The following is a 17,132-nucleotide window of genomic DNA, read 5'->3' as shown; positions in this document are numbered from 1 at the left end:
ATGCACATATTTTGACATTATTGCATTTATCTATAGGACTTTTTAAAGTCCCATATCTCTGCAGGACAGAGATTTTATCTGAACGTGGTCAGTAACCCCTTATAAACTTATCCTCATTACCGGAAGAAATCTGTCTTCACGATACTATTCAGATTGGGTATGTAGAGTTCATACCTCACTCTTTCTATTTTCACTAAGGTGTTGGATTTGACATCACTTCCAAAAGATCGAATACTTATATACGGGAAGCCCTTTTCCCACTAACCCTCTTGGTGATTGTTCTGATGATATTATCATTGTACCTTCACTTAAATGGTTCCCACGTCACTTTAATGTTTTTTCTTGGTGATTGCTCTGACTATACAACTATTGAACCTTCTTAGAATCACTCTAATAATTAGGAATTTAACACAAGTAATCCTTCCCCCTATTAATCTTTGGGGTCTATCATTTAAACTTCCACTGAAGTCTATATATCACTTTATTATGTCTATTTTAGGACTTAGTTCTTTCTAAAAACTATGCAATACATTTGGACTCCTCACCCAGTTGGGACTCCTTTTGGGAATTACCCATACTTAAACTATTAAACTGGATCACGTTGTCTCTCTTCTGTCTCGTTCTCCCTTCACTACCTCATGGAATCCACTACCTTCCCTTTTTTTTCACCTTCACCCTCCTCCACCCAATCGTAAATCTCTCTAAAGAGACTTAAAGACATACACTTGTATATATGTAAAATTACATCATTTATGGCATATTCATATTTTTCACCACCCAGATCCTTATTTCACCCCTGATGAAGTCCTAAAGGGACGAAACGCGTAGGGTTCTCGCATTTTAAGAAGCCACACACATCATGAAGTTGGATCTGATGTTACTTATCTGAACAAAACTGTGATCTGAATTTGAAAAGTGAACCAAACTCTGTATAAGCCTTTTTTACTGACATACTATTACTGTGATGAAATTTATAATAATAAAAAACTTTTTATGTACCAATGCATGATTGCTAATGTACTAAAGTGGTGAAACAGACAGAGCGCACATCTATCTCTTTTCCTTATATATATATATATTTGTACATTATAATAAGTCTTCACTTCTTGGTCGTGTGGGAGTGCCTCCTATAAAAGAAATTATATATATATATATATATATATATATATATATATATAGAAATTTGCATGCGGGCAGCACTCCTAAATGGCCATGCAACGAGGTGCCCTCCGTGGAACACAGTGAGTGAAACACTAACTGCGGACATATGCGCTATGATGGCGGCACTCTCCTTTGAGAACAAATAAGACACAGGAGACCTTGTAGAACTACAAGGTCTCCTGTGTCTTATTTGTTCTCAAAGGAGAGTGCCGCCATCATAGCGCATATATATATATATATATATATATATACAGTTTTCATAGGTGCGGCACTCCAATTTGCAGCAGTAAGCGGTGCCCTCCGTGATGTGCACCTGCCGACGCAGGTGCTTGTATGCAGACTGGGGTGAGACGGTGGCACTCGAAATAAATCAATGAAGACCAGGAGACAACGGATGTAAACTCCAACGTTTCAAACCTCGGCGGGTGCACCTTGATAAAAAAAACCCGCCGAGGTTTGAAACGTTGGAGTTTACATCCGTTGTCTCCTGGTCTTCATTGTTTTATTTCGAGTGCCACCGTCTCACCCCCGTCTATATATATATATATATATATATATATATATATATATATATATATATATATATACTGTATATATAGCTACCTACTCCTCACATCTATGAGGTTAAGTACCGCCGCTGACCACTAGAGGCCACTATACAGAGAAAATTAATCCTTTGTGTGCTAAAATATGTCATAACAGAAATTGAAAGCAATTTTTGCAGAGACACTGATCTGTTTCAAACTTGCTGTATATGGAGAGAGGGAGCTGTAAAGACAGGCATTGGAGGTGGGAGCAGCTAGGGACAGAGAGTACAATTTCTGGGCTGGAAACTGTCACGGCTCAATGGGAAAGTAAAAACGCTCACTGCTTAAAGTGAAAATACATTGCAAAAGCCATTATTTTAACAGGCTTTTAACTAGTATACAAATAAAGAATCACAATTAAAAAAAAAGAGAAAAGTAACAGAAAATGTAATAAAGGAGTCTACAAATACTGGATCATGTACAGTGAACAAATTCTGTAGTCTTCTGCCAAGATACTTGATTATGCAGGATGGCACAATGGGTTGTACATTGGACATGTTTAAATTTGGTCACCAAATAAATACAATATATTTGTATTTTGGAAACATTGGCAACTACATACAGTAATATTTCTTTCTCCAATATTTCTACTGCGATATATTATAATGCTTTATACATTTTCATCTCTATAAAATGAAAATGACACTACACTCTTGTCAATTGTTATACAAAAGTCAATGTCAATGGGCAACAAATGTATTTTTGTTTTTGGACATTGCCATCTAGTGGCCTCGTTAGGAACTACATATTACAGTTATTTGATACATTTTAACAAAGTTAAAACAAAAGTTACCATTATTGTCAGAGACAAGGGGGGGGGGGGGATTTAATAGGATGAGAGATTCAGAATGTGGGAGATTAAGTATCAAATCTCCAGTTTTTTAAAGCGGCAATCATTTATACAGCAAAACCAGTTTGATTTTGCAGTGTAAATGATTGCCGCTTTTAAAAAAAAAATGGAAATTTCTTACCAAATCTCTTGCTTTGTGAATCTCTCATCCTTTTACATTTCACCCAAGGGGCCCGAGTCATATCTGTTCGGAAGGCTGGGAATTCACATGCAAACATCGATAGACCGAGCATTTGCACGGTATGCTGTGTGTGTGCGCGGGGTCCCCTTGCATACAGATCCCTGGCATTTCATGGATGTGCCCACAAAAACGTTGGGTGACTTGAGGCCGTACCCTTACTGTGTATACGGTATTGTGACTACAGGTCATACCCCACTGTGTATCTGGTACTGTGACTGCAGGCCATACCCCACTGTATATATGGTACTGTGACTACTTTAGGTACACAGGTGTTTTTTTACTGTACCCCACTGTGTACCGTGACTGGTTACCATAACCCGCTGTGTGTTAAAGCAAGTTAAAAAAAAGGGTAGCATCGCGGGCGTCGGGGGTAAAAAGTCGCGGGCGTCGGGGGTACATAAAAAACGGGTGCGACGCGATGCCCGCGATGCCCGCGATTTTCCCATAGTGATCAATGTTAAAAGTCAGATTGGACGCGATTTTAGTGTTAAATGCCTCAATGGCCGCGATTTTTACATAGGAAACAATGTTAAATGGGCCACAGAGCCCTAATAGTCCCCCTGAAGTCTTAAATGGCCCCCACAATTTTTAACGCCACCCCACGATCAACGTGAACCCGAAGCGTGGCGAGCGCAGCGAGCCCGCGAGGGGCGGCGGATACCTTCACAGTTATACGCGTCCCCTCGCGGGCTTCACAGGTGTCCGTGGCGACGCGTTTACCTGTGAAGCCCGCGAGGGGACGCGTTTACCTGTGAAGGTATCCGCGTCCCCTCGCGGGGCTCGCTGCGCTCGCCACGCTTCGGGCTCGGTGGCTCGCTGCGCTCGCCACACTATTCTATTCTCAACTCCACGCCGACGTGGATAGTGGGGGTATGAAAAGGTCGGAGGACGCGTACCTAGTGGGGGTATGAAAAGGTCGGAGGACGCGTACCGCCGCCCCTCGCGGGCTCGCTGCGCTCGCCACGCTTCGGGTTGACGTTGATCGTGGGGTGCCGTTAAAAATTGTGGGGGCCATTTCAGACTTCAGGGGGACTATTAGGGCTCTGTGGCCCATTTAACATTTTTTCCTATGGAAAAATCGCGGGCATTGAGGCATTGAACACTAAAATCGCGTCCAATCTCACTTTTAACATTGGTCCCTATGGGAAATCGCGGCCATCGCGGGCATCGCATCGCACCCGTTTTTTAGTGCATTCGATGGTCGCGATGGGCGCGATGGGCGCCGTTCTAGGTAAAGAGTACCAAAAAAAGTTTTACATTTTTTTTTTTTATTAAATCTTTATTTATACTGTTTAGTGTGGATTTTTTTTTACAAACATCTTTTTTAACAAGCATCTTTTTTCAAATGCATCTTTTTTTAGCAATACACAGCTGTAAGATGTGTGAAATGCACAAGTATATATATTCTTCAAACTTTTTGGTGAACTTTTTTTAACAAATTCAAAAACTTTGGATAAAAATGTAACAACCAGTCCACTGTCACTTTTAGCTCTGTTCTCTCTGTAAAGGTGCGTACATACGGGGGAGCAATATATTGCTCAGTGTCTCCTTTTCATCAGCGACCAGAGATGGTCGCTGATGAAAGTGAACCTCTGCCGGCGGTGCCGCAGAGAGAATCAGCTGGTCGCAGGAGCATAAGGGGGCTAAAAAGGGAGCGATTAATCGCCGGGGAACAACTCCCATCACTGGCAATATGGTCGCCATCTGGAATGTATGGTTTTTGGAATAATTCGGATAACGGATACTCGGATACGGGATACTCAACCTGTAATGGATGGGATCAAGAGGATAATGCTCTGTATCCATCGCTGTTTGGGAGGGAGATGGTGTTTCCCCCAAACCCTGGAAGGGACCACTGGCTGAACCTGGTGCTATTGGCAATGGTGAAGGTACTCCAGTTGGTTGCTGCCGTGGTTGCGCAGAAGTGGGATCTGTGCATATCATACTGGGGATAGGGGGGATAATGACCTGGGTGATACATTTGGTGGTGTGGTACTGGGGCAGGGTTGATGGGTTGGAATTCAAACCGTGACATAGAAGGGTCATCTGTAAGGCGAGTTTGTTGGGTAAGGGTCCCGACACTGGCCCGGTACAGGGTGTCACTGATGATCCGCTCAGCCTCTGCCCTTGTTGCAGGATCAAGTTTTCTGTTTTTTGGCAATTGCGTTCCCCACATGGTCCTGCTCATCCTCGTCCAACGCCATGAGTCAATTGGCAGACTCCAGAATCTGCCGAGTCATGACCTCAGACGTATCCACAGTCTGACGTGGCCTTTTACGGCCTCTCCTTGGTGGAGCTTCAGGCTGCTGCACGGCTTGATGAGTGCTGGGTGTGGGCATAGAGCAGAGGAGTGGTGAAGGCAACTGTGACGCCACATACAGTGTCGGTGAAAACTCCTCTTCCACAAATAGAGAAGGCTGAAAAACATTATGAGCCTTATTCTAGTTCACTCTTAGAGGCAAATTTCTTCTTAGATGGACAAAACCATGTGCACTGCAGGGGGGCAGATATAACAGGTGCAGAGAGAAATAGATTTGGGTGAGTTATTTTGTTTATGTGCAGGGAAAATACTGGCTGCTTTATTTGTACACTGTAGATCTCACTTTGAAGAAAAACCCCACCCAAATCTAACTCTCTCTGCACCTGTTATATCTGCCCCACCTGCAGTGCACATGGTTTTGTCCAGCTAAGAAGGAATTTGCCTCTAAGAGTGAACTAGAATAAGGCCCAATGTAACAACAAAATCACTGATTTGTTTTTTAAAACCTCTTTACTTCTATATTTCAGTTCCCTACGACTACTGAGGAGTAGCAAGCTATTGCCCAAGATTTCAAGGATCTTTGGAATTTCCCCAATTCTGGTGGTGCCATCGATGGAAAGCATATCCGCATCATGCCCCCAGCTAATAGTGGCTCATTTTTCTAAATTTTTCTATAATTATTAGCATTGTTTTAATGGCTATTGCCAATGCCAAATATTCATTCATCTTTGTGGACATTGGCAAAAATGGCAGGGTATCTGATGGTGGGGCTTTGGAAAAGACCATGGGCCTTATTTTAGTTCACTCTTTCTGACAAAATCCTTCTTAGATGGGCAAAACCATGTGCACTGCAGGTGGGGCAGATGTAACTTGTGCAGATATAATTAGATTTGGGTGGGGTTTTACTTCAAAGTGAGATCTATATTGCAGTGGAAAAATAAAGCAGCCAGTATTTTCCCTTCACAGAAACAAAATAACTCACCCAAATCTAATTCTCTCTGCACATTTTACATCTGCCCCCCTGCAGTGCACATGGTTTTGTCCATCTAAGAAGGATTTTATCAGAAAGAGTGAACCAAAATAAGGCCCCATGTACCATGACAAACTTAAAAGCAATGGACTTCACTTACCAGAGCGGACACAGAATGTGCATGGTTTAAACTTTGTATTTGCGGCTGACGAGGCCTTTGCCTTGCACACCAATGTTGTAAAACCCTACCCACAAAGGTTGCTTAATAGAGAACGCAGAATTTTCAATTACCGGCTGTCACGAGCTAGGCAAAAATACAGGTTGAAAATACATTTGGCATACTAAGCAATAAGTGTAGGATTTTTCATAGTGCCATAAATCTGCGGCTAGATAAAATAGACAAAGTAGTTATGGCCTGTTGTGTGCTGCATAACTATCTACGCAGAAAAACACAGTCCATACACCCCAATGTTTCAAGCATGGATGACAGTGAAACAGTTGAGGAGCCATTAGGATTAACATGCTTGGAGACCAATCTAAATACTAGAGATGAGCGGGTCCGGATCCCCGAGATCCGACAGATCCGAATATCGGGGATCCGGGCCAGATCCGAGCCGGCTCGGGTGTTCCCGTCTGAATTCCGGACCAATAACGAGGCCGAACGTCATCATCGCGCTGTCGGATTCTCGCGGGAGCGGGATCTTATAAAAGACGCACACGCGCCCGCCATCTTCACTCCAATCTTGGAGAGGGAAGAGGGTGGTTGGGAAGCTCCGTGTGCTCCGTGCTGTGCTCTGTGCCATGTGCTCCGTGACCTGACCTGTGCCCTCACTGCCCTGTGCTGTGCTCCGTGCCATGTGCTCCGTGCTGTGCTCCGTGACCTGCCCTCACTGCCCTGTGCTGTGCTCCGTGCCATGTGCTCCGTGCTGTGCTGTGCTCCGTGACCTGCCCTCACTGCCCTGTGTTGTAGACTTGTGGCCTGAGCCCTGTAGTGTGATTTAACTAACTAGGTGCTGCAGTGCTCACACGCAGGGGCTGCAGTGTCCACTGTCCAGGGGCTGTCCTGTGGCCCGTGCCCTGATGTGATTTATTTAGCCCTAAGCCCTGTGTTGTGATTTATTTTATTTAGCCCTGAACCCTGTGTTTTTTTTTGTAATTTAACTAACTCAGTGCTGCAGTGCTCACACACAGGGGCTGCAGTGCTGCTGAGTAGTACACTGTGTACAGGGGCAGCATTAATACAAGGGGCTGTGTCCAGTGTGACGGCCTATATCTTATCCATTGTCCAGTGTCACAAGTCACTCACAACATATATCCTGTGTCCTGTCCTGTGTGACGACTGACGACATATCCTGTGTCCAGTGTGACGACATATATCCTGTGTCCAGTGTGAAGACATATATCCTGTGTCATGCTGCAGTGCTCACACGCAGGGGCTGCAGTGTCCACTGTCCAGGGGCTGTCCTGTGGCCCGTGCCCTGATGTGATTTATTTAGCCCTAAGCCCTGTGTTTAGCCCTGAACCCTTTGTTTTTTTTGTGATTTAACTAACTGTTCCCAGTGGAACTATTGTATCGGAAGTATAGTGAGAATCAGGGACACCTCAATACAGTTTAACAATTATTTATTTACCAAAATCATTAACAAACAAGAAATAATACTTATACCACGTTCCTCAAAGGCAGTTACAAGAGATAGCCAGTCCAAACATAGGGTGTATTTCCAGGGAGCCTCCTCTCACTGTGTAGTCCTGGATCTGTGGTCAGTCACAAGCACCCTGTCCTCAATCTTAGGTCCAATGGAAGCTCAAAATCAGTCTGTAGTGACCCTGTATTTAAACTAAATCCTGGGTGGTTGTCAAGGGATCATATCCACATATACATTAACTTGGATCCCTTGATTAGTGAATGCATATTGACAAACCCATTGTTGTATAGAATTTTAATTCAGGTCAACTATCCTGTGTATTTAGAATTGTAGTGAATCGTGTCAAATGCTTTGGTATATAAAGCATTTGACAAGATTCTACAGTACTTGAGCTCTGTAAACCTGTATATGTTTACATCAAATAACAATATTGTCTGGCTTCTCCTGTAACACAATGGCAGTCTAAATTCTGATTAACACACTATAGCTACTAGTCTATGTAGGAACAATGGCCCCTACAAAGATTCACAGATACATTCTTTATAACACAGATATAGAGCTATCTAACACACATATACATAGAAGACAAACAGTTTACCCTAGGCTAAAAGTCAACACGGTTACACTAACAAACTCAGTGCTGCAGTGCTCACACACAGGGGCTGCAGTGCTGCTGAGTAGTACACTGTGTACAGGGGCAGCATTAATACAAGGGGCTGTGTCCAGTGTGACGGCCTATATCTTATCCATTGTCCAGTGTCACAAGTCACTCACGACATATATCCTGTGTCCTGTCCTGTGTGACGACTGACGACATATCCTGTGTCCAGTGTGACGACATATATCCTGTGTCCACTGTGACGACATATATCCATTGTCCAGTGTGACGACATATATCCTGTGTCCAGTGTGACGACATATATCCTGTGTCCAGTGTGACGACATATATCCTGTGTCCAGCGTGACATATATCCATTGTCCAGTGTGACGACATATATCCAGTGTCCAGTGTGCCGACATATATCCAGTGTCCAGTGTGACGACATATATCCTGTGTCCAGTGTGACGACATATATCCTGTGTCCAGTGTGACGACATATATCCAGTGTCCAGTGTGACGACATATATGCTGTGTCCAGTGTGACGACATATATCCTGTGTCCAGTGTGACGACATATATCCTGTGTCCAGTGTGATGACATATATCCTGTGTCCAGCGTGACATATATCCATTGTCCAGTGTGACGACATATATCCTGTGTCCAGTGTGACGACATATATCCAGTGTCCAGTGTGACGACATATATCCTGTGTCCAGTGTGACGACATATATCCTGTGTCCAGTGTGACGACATATATCCTGTGTCCAGTGTGACGACATATATCCTGTGTCCAGTGTGACGACATATATCCTGTGTCCAGCGTGACATATATCCATTGTCCAGTGTGACGACATATATCCTGTGTCCAGTGTGACGACATATATCCTGTGTCCAGTGTGACGACATATATCCTGTGTCCAGTGTGACGACATATATCCTGTGTCCAGCGTGACATATATCCATTGTCCAGTTTGACGACATATATCCTGTGTCCAGTGTGACGACATATATCCAGTGTCCAGTGTGACGACATATATCCTGTGTCCAGTGTGACGACATATATCCTGTGTCGTGCTGCAGTGCTCACACGCAGGGGCTGCAGTGCTGCTGAGTAGTACACTGTGTACAGGGGCAGCATTAATACAAGGGGCTGTGTCCAGTGTGACGGCCTATATCTTATCCAGTGTCACAAGTCACTCACGACATATATCCTGTGTCCTGTCCTGTGTGACGACTGACGACATATCCTGTGTCCAGTGTGACGACATATATCCTGTGTCCACTGTGACGACATATATCCATTGTCCAGTGTGACGACATATATCCTGTGTCCAGTGTGACGACATATATCCTGTGTCCAGTGTGACGACATATATCCTGTGTCCAGCGTGACATATATCCATTGTCCAGTGTGACGACATATATCCTGTGTCCAGTGTGACGACATATATCCAGTGTCCAGTGTGACGACATATATCCTGTGTCCAGTGTGACGACATATATCCTGTGTCCAGTGTGACGACATATATCCTGTGTCCAGTGTGACGACATATATCCAGTGTCCAGTGTGACGACATATATCCAGTGTCCAGTGTGACGACATATATCCTGTGTCCAGTGTGACGACATATATCCTGTGTCCAGTGTGACGACATATATCCTGTGTCCAGTGTGACGACATATATCCTGTGTCCAGTGTGACGACATATATCCTGTGTCCAGTGTGACGACATATATCCTGTGTCCAGCGTGACATATATCCATTGTCCAGTGTGACGACATATATCCTGTGTCCAGTGTGACGACATATATCCAGTGTCCAGTGTGACGACATATATCCAGTGTCCAGTGTGACGACATATATCCTGTGTCCAGTGTGACGACATATATCCAGTGTCCAGTGTGACGACATATATCCAGTGTCCAGTGTGACGACATATATCCTGTGTCCAGTGTGACGACATATATCCTGTGTCCAGTGTGACGACATATATCCTGTGTCCAGTGTGACGACATATATCCTGTGTCCAGTGTGACGACATATATCCTGTGTCCAGTGTGACGACATATATCCTGTGTCCAGTGTGACGACATATATCCTGTGTCCAGTGTGACGACATATATCCTGTGTCCAGTGTGACGACATATATCCTGTGTCCAGTGTGACGACATACAGATAGGGCAGGCCTTATGCTTGCTGGCGAATCGCCAGCAGCATGCTGCTGGCGATCCGCCAGCAACACAGCGCACCATCTGACTGAGACGCGCGTGCGTCCCCCACGCACGTGCGTCTCAGTATCCGGGCGGCCGGCGGGCGAGGCGGACGCAATACTGTCCGCCTCCCGCTCGAGGGGGGCTGGGGGGACCCGAGGAGGCTGTGGGGGGGTGCGGGCGCCCGGTGTGGGCACCGGGCGACCGTCGGAAGGGGACGGCAGCACCGTCGGAAGGGGACGCGCACGCACCTCGTGCGCGCGCGTCCCCTTCCGACACACAGATGGCGCGGGAGCAGGGAATGGCGAATGGCGTCGCCATCGCCATCCCCTGCAAAGATGAGCCCGGCCCCATCTGTATATCCTGTGTCCAGTGTGACGACATATATCCAGTGTAACGGGCTGTGTCGTGCTGCAGTGTCCAGTGACCAGGGGCAGTGTCCAGTGTCACAGGCTGTGTCCAGTGTAAAAAATCAGAAAAATAAATAAAAGTATTAAAAAAATTTTTTGGGGGGAGGATGATGGAGGAGGAAATAGTGGGAGATCAGCAACCTGATAGAACTTCTGAAGCTGCTACCACCAGTCAGATTCATGATGGCAAGGCCGATGGTCAAAGGCCTAGAGGCCATGTAAAAGCAAAGCAGAAATCAAATTTTACAATGGTCCATAAAAGTCACGTGCGGAGAAAAATAAAATTGGCAATATGCCGTTCACCACACGCAGTGGGAAGGAAAGGCCTTTGTTTCTGACTGATGGTACAGCGTCTCAGAAGAATGATGGTAGCCCTTCTGCTACTACAAAAAATGAAAGTTTTTAAGACAAAGGCGAGTTCACAAATGTCACAAATCCCAGAGGAGAGTCTAAGGGCCTTATTCTGATCGTAGCGGCCAAACGTGCGTACGTTCCAAAACAACATACGCTATCCGTACGCGGCCGTTGGGGTTAAGTCCACCCACAACTCAGCATACGTACGGCCAGAAACAACGTCGAAGGGGAGTGGCGTACAAATATGAGTACGCCAACGTACACGGACGGGCCAGCCCTTACACTCCGACAACTGGCGTACAATTGAGCGTACACCACCGTTTACGGACGTCTCTCGTCCGTCTTCCCACCGACTTCTTGCGGCTATCTGAGCGTACGCCAGCTTGCACGGACGGGTCCCTATTGTTTTCAATAGAAAAGTCAGCTTATGTCACCGCTCGTGAGAGTGAGCGTACGTCCGTGTACGCTGACATACCCTTCACATATATGGACCTGCAAATCTTGCCTTTCAACTATAATTATGAAAATTAATTAATTGATTGAATTAATTAATGTGCAAAATAGTGGCCATGGGCTTAAAACATTGCTGAAACATCCTTTGTAGGTGTTAGATGTGGTTTATGTTATTGTATCCTAAATACAAAACCTATGTTTGTATTAGAGTGAACACGTTGACACATGTCGACTTGTGTAGATTGAGTGTGCTACTGTGTAAAGTCTATGAAAGCACGTAGTGAATGTGTATAACTGTTTAACAAATACCTACCTTAGCATATATAAGCAGGTCTTGCAAAGATTCTTACCTTAAATTAAACAAACCTTTAAATGTAGAGAAGTTTCGAAAGATAAGCTTCCAATGTGTTTGAGTGCTGTGTGTAGGCTTGCAGGTAGTGAAATCATGGTTTGGACTTAATAGACTGCAGCATTGGTTATTACATTCAGGTGTATGTGTTTGGTAGTAATCAGCGTAAATTAGCAAATCCAGGCGCACGCTGGCATGCGGTATCTGTAGGGGTGGTTTGAGATGGCGGTTGGCGGCCGCCTGTTTTGTGTCCGAAATGAACGGTGCTTTAGTCGATCGTGCGGTAGTAGCACCGCTCATTTTTGGTGCACACCCCCGTGTACGCCCATATTTACGCCCATTTTCCCTCATTATTTCGGCCGCTCCCCTCATTACGCCCCTATGCCGCCCCCAATGCCCGTACACTCGCGTATAGGTTTTTTCGCACGTAGAGACCCGTCCGTAAGCGTTGTGGAGTGTTCGCGCCTGCGCATTAGCGAATGTACGCATGCGCAGATCATAAAAAATCCCGGGACGTACGCGTACGGCCCGGCCGCTCCAACCAGAATAAGGCCCTAAAAGTGTGTCCGTGGATGCCATATGTGAGCCGGACCTTTCAAATACTGTTTGTGAAGAGGAGGTTCATTCCACCATTTGCATGCCCTCTGCAAGTGTGTGCAAGAGCATCCCCAGTCAAGATTTTGACCTGGTTATTGAGGATGCTTCTGAGGAATTGGATGTGGATTCTGTTGGTGAAGCTGGCACACAGAGGGATGCGGATGATGACGATGTTGGGGATGATGTTGTTTGTTTTAAGGCACCGACGGAGACAGTTGTTGTCCGGGGTGTGGAAAAGCCCATTGTCATGCCAGGGCAAAAGACCAAAAAATCCACCTCGTATGTATGGAATTATTTCTACCCAAATCCGGACAACAACTGTCAAGCCGTGTGTAGCGTTTGCAAAGCTATTGTAAGTAGAGGTAAGGACGTGCAGCACCTTGGGACCTCCTCACTGTTACGGCATTTGCAGCGCATCCATCAGAAGTTTTTGTCAAAAGAAACTGTGAACAAACATGTAGCAGCCCGCCCAGCGTCACCGTCCTGCTCCCCTTTCTCTGTTAAATCCAAGGTCCTGCAATCTCCTCAAACAACTGCATCATCCCCATCCTCAGAGATTATGGGATTGGGAAGTAGTCCTGCACCCAATGTCATGATCCTGACTGAATCCTCTCCTATCCTGGATTCCTCAGAAGCATCCTTATCAGGTACACCTGTTGCTTCTGCTGCTGCTGCTGGTGCTGCTGCTGCTGCTTCAAGGAAAGGGACCAGGAATGCTAGTCCTGATCACTTAGCCAAGCAACTGACTGTAAGTCAATCCTTTGAAAGGGGGATGAAGTATGCCAGCAGTCACCCCGTTGCACAGCGTATTACTGACGCCATAACAACTATGTTGGTAATAGACGTGCGTCCAGTATCCGCAATTAATTCTGTGGGTTTTACCCAGTTGCTAGAGATCCTGTGTCCCCGTTACAAAATTCCATCTAGGTTCCACTTCTCCAGGAAGGCAATACCCAGGCTGTACACGGACATTAAAAAAAGCGTTGTTACTGTCCTTAAAAATGCCTCTGTACCCACTGTCCACTTAACCACGGATATGTGGACAAGCGGAACAGGGCAAACAAAAGACTACATGTCTGTGACTGCTCACTGGGTGGATGTATTGCCTTCAGCAGCAGCACCAACAGCAGCAGCAGCAACATCATCTCCCATTGCTATTCAGAGGCAGGCTACACCGGTTTCGGTAAAAGGCACACAGCGGAAAACCTCCTAGAAAAACTACGGGAAGTCATTGCGCAATGGCTTACCCCACTTGGACTCTCCTCGGGATTTGTGGTATCCGACAATGCCACCAATATTGTGAGTGCATTACATGTGGGCGAATTCCAACATGTCCCATGTTTTGCTCACACAGTAAATTTGGTGGTGCACCATTTCTTGAAAAAGGACAGGGGTGTTCAAGAGATGTTGTCCGTTGTTCGGAAAATTTGTGGACATTTTCGCCATTCTGCAAGTGCGTGCAGGAGATTGCAAGACTTGCAAGAAAAGCTAAATTTGCCCTGCCATCAGCTGAAGCAAGAGGTGGTCACGAGGTGGAATTCCACCCTCTATATGCTTCAGCGGATGGAGGAGCAGCAAAAGGCCATCCAAAGCTACACCTCGACCTATGACATAGGGAGAGGAACGGGAATGCACCTGAGCCAAGCTCAGTGGAGAATAATTTCCGTGGTGTGCAAGATCCTGCAGCCCTTTGAGGCTGCTACACGCGAAGTTAGTTCTGACACTGCCAGCTTGAGCCAGGTCATTCCCTTGATAGGTCTTTTGCAGAAGCAGTTGGAGAAATTGAAGGAGGAGTTGAAGTACACTGATTCTGCTAGATATGTTGGGCTAGTGGATCACGCCATTAGTTCCCTTTGCAACGATCCAAGGGTCGCGGATGTCTTACAATCAGATCTTTACATTTTGGGGACAATGCTGGATCCTAGGTTTAAGTCTTACATCGTGTCTTTGTTACCAATGGGAACAAATCTGCAGAGGTGCAAAGACCTCTTGGTCCAAAAATTGTCAGCTGAAGCGGAACGTGGCAGGCGCACAACTTCTCCTTCAATTTCTACCACAGGGGTTGCGAGGAAAAAGCTCAATTTTCCTAAAAGACCGACTGCTATTCAGTCCGGAAATCTATTTGACATCTGGTCCGGACTGAAGGAGCTTCCTAGCATCATGGACACGTCGACTGCCACAGACTATGATGCTATCACCATTGAAAGAATGGTGGATGACTACTTTGCTGATAGCATCAATATAGGTATGTCAGACTGTCCATTCCATTACTGGCAGGAAAAAAAGGCAATGTGGCATCCTTTGCACAAACTGGCTTTGCTTTATTTAAGTTGTCCACCCTCCAGTGTCTATTCTGAGAAAGTCTTCAGCGCAGCTGGGAACCTTGTTAGCGATCGGCGTAGGAGGTTACTTCCACAAAACGTGGAGAAGATGCTCTTCATAAAAATGAATTTCAAATTCCACGAACTGGACCTCCTTCGCCAACACTTACGTCCTCCTACTGCACACAGTCCTCCTGTATTGGTTGATTCCAGCGACGACGAATTAATTGTGTGTCAAGAAGAGGATGAGGCTGAGGAATCTGACGCTGAGGATGACCTCTTGTAAAGCCAGTTTGTGCAATGCCCATTGCCTTTTATTTTTCGTGGGGGCCCAAACAAACCAATCATTTCAGCCACAGTTGACAGTCCCTCCCGCTGCAGTCCCTGTCGCTGAAATGATTGGTTTGTTAAACTGTGCATGTCCTGTATTCAACATAAGGGTGGGTGGGAGGGCCCAAGGACAATGTCATCTTGCACCTCTTTCTGCGTCGTTTTGTGGGCTCTTTGGAGCGTCATTAATTTTAAAATCTTTGATGGATGAATGTTGGGGAGATGGGCGATTTATCTCGCCACCTCATCTATTATAGATTCAATGATGTCATCGGGGACATCCATGAACTCACCCTAACTATTATTATCATACTTCTTTTTGGATGGGATGTCCCGGATGGATGGCTGGGTCGGAGGGCCCCAGCAAATGTTTTTCTTCTTCTTTTTTCATCTTTTTTTGGCTCTAGCCAGCCATACCACACAAATTAACCTTAGCGGTAAATTGGGTGACAGATGTCGCAGACTCATTGACCTCACAAACACCACAGTCTAGGGTGGACTAGATCTCCAAACCTGGGGTCCTAGAGAGGTGGAGGAATTTGTTCATCTGCCACCAACTACCCCCCTCCCCTCCACCAATTAGGTGATAAATGAAGAGGCGACTGGAAATGTTCCCAGAGTTCACCGATCAGTTTATTATAGCAATTGATAATTAATTAATCACTAATCAGAAAATCAGGCCAGATAGGGGTCTTATTAGATTTTAAAGTGATACAAACAGATACTAAATATATCTTTTACATATTCTCGCCTTTTATTTTTTTGACTTGAATTGACAAGCGCTTTGCTTTCCTTTTGTGGTGAGTCTTTCGTAGGACTCTTGTACCGAATTTTTTGCAGGACTCTTTTTTACAGGACTTTGGTCGATACGTTGGAAAGCAGTTGGTGATTTTGCACTTAATCGACGTTTCACCCTGGTTTCCTCACTTTTCTTTTCGGAAGACTTTTCTGAAGACTTCATCACCTTTTGCTTTTTGGGCGTGGAGTAAGTTGTACTCTCTGCAGAGGTTCCATTGCAGATCCTTTTCCTGGGAGACTGATCATTTGGTAGATTTTTCTGTTGCATTTCTGTACTATGGCTTGGTCATTTTTCTTTCTGTTTTGTACAATCGGACATATAAATGTCAGGCTGGGTGGTAGGGCCCTACCTCGTCTTTTGGTGCCTTTTGGCTCTTTGGAGCAGAGACATCCATGGTCTTCGCCATTCCTCTAATTATCATATATATTTATTGGATGGGATGTCCCGGATGTCGGGCTGGGTGGGAGGGCCCCAGCCAATCTTTTTCTACCTCGTCTTTTGGTGTCTTTTGGCTCTTCGGAGCAAGAGTAAATATTTGGCCATCTGATGGATGAATGGTGGGGAGATGGGTGATTCACTCTCCATCATCATCCATTATGGATGACAATATGTCCTCAGAGACATCCGTGGTCTTCGCCATTCCTCTAATTATTATATATATATTTATTGGGTGGGGGGGCCACAGCCAATCATTTCCTTCCTCGTCTTTTTGCGTCTTTTTTGGCTCTTCGGAGCAAGAAAGACTTTTTGGGCATCTGATGGATGAATGGTGGGGAGATGGGTGATTCGCTCTCCATCATCATCCATTATGAATGACAATATGTCCTCACAGACATCCGTGGTCTTCGCCATTCCTCTAATTATTATATATATATTTATTGGGTGGGGGGGCCACAGCCAATCATTTCCTTCCTCGTCTTTTTGCGTCTTTTTTGGCTCTTCGGAGCAAGAAAGACTTTTTGGGCATCTGATGGATGAATGGTGGGGAGATGGGTGATTCGCTCTCCATCATCATCCATTATGAATGACAATATGTCCTCAGAGACATCCG

Source organism: Crinia signifera, chromosome 3 (genome assembly GCF_055691185.1).
Source record: "Crinia signifera chromosome 3, ASM5569118v1, whole genome shotgun sequence".
Classification (NCBI taxonomy): Eukaryota; Metazoa; Chordata; class Amphibia; order Anura; family Myobatrachidae; genus Crinia; species Crinia signifera.
Note: the sequence above shows the minus strand (reverse complement) of the source record.